This window comes from Octopus bimaculoides, chromosome 3 (assembly GCF_001194135.2).
Source record: "Octopus bimaculoides isolate UCB-OBI-ISO-001 chromosome 3, ASM119413v2, whole genome shotgun sequence".
NCBI classification, from domain to species: Eukaryota; Metazoa; Mollusca; class Cephalopoda; order Octopoda; family Octopodidae; genus Octopus; species Octopus bimaculoides.
In genome coordinates this window covers 165496923-165498351 of record NC_068983.1, presented here as the reverse complement: position 1 = coordinate 165498351, position 1429 = coordinate 165496923, and positions in this window count along the sequence as shown.

Below are 1429 nucleotides of genomic sequence, written 5' to 3'. Positions count from 1 at the left end.
ATATATATATATATATATATATATATATATATATACACACACACACACACACGCACACACACATACTCATAAGAATTACGGATTGCTTGACGCTTTCTTCCTACACCTAGATCCCTAGAACTTACGCACACACACACATACACACACACACATATAACACATATGCATACATGCATACTGACATACATATTTACACAAATATACACACGCCTGCGTGCATACATCCAGACGGACAGAAAGACAGACAAACAGACATAAACGCACACACACACACACACACACGTATGTTTTGTATGTGTGACTTCATTCAGGAACACATAAATTTATCGACACACATAAACACACGAACACATACAGACACGAACACACACACACACACACACACACACACACACACACACATTTTGTTTATTTACCGATTGTTGCGCTACGACGACCGCAGGCTGTTTGTCGTTTGGCACAAGAAATGATAAATCCCTTTTGGTTTCATATAACGATTATGCATGCTTCATTACAAAGCTATTTACAGGCAGAAGCAGCGCCGCCACCACCACCACCATCATCGTCATCATCATCATCACTATGGCCACCACCACCACCATCATCATCATCATCATCATCGGCGTCGTTGTGATCATCATCGTCAAGAGCAATAGCGCCTGCATGAACGACATCACAGCCCACCTATTGTTTGCATTGTAGTTGCCATCGACTCCACCTTCACCGCTACCCTCACCACCACTGACAACCCCATCATGGTCATCACCACCACCACCACCACCACCATCGTCATCATCTACGCAATCATCCACAGCCACCAATCGTCACCATTGTCACAGCTATGGCGACTGTCCTGACGACGACGCCGACGACAACGCCTGTCATTCCCAACCCGCGACCACCACGAACCACCCAGGCCAATCCATCATTACAAGCCACGGACAGATGATAATAAGTAAACAATTTAAGGAGATCAGATACAGTCATGTACCTCTGTTATTGACTGCAGCAGTGTTACTTTTCATATATACACCCATCCATATACGTACATACACACAAACATACATACGTATATATATAATACAAGTATACATGCATCTATCTTTATGCATATATATATGTATATATTTGTATATATGCATATAGATGCATGTATGCGTATTTATATACATACATACACACAGATATGTGTGTATATGTATATACACACACGTGTGTGTGTGTGTATAGGTATATACGTGAATGATTGTGAATCTGTTACTTTGTCGTCAAGATTTATTAAGGTATGAAAGGCGCCACGACACGAGCCACCCGTTGCCTGGAGTACTTGGACATTGTCAGCTAACCCGTTTCGGGTGTAGCCAGACATAGACATACATATATAGCACGCAGGTAATTTATGATATATATATATATATATATATATATA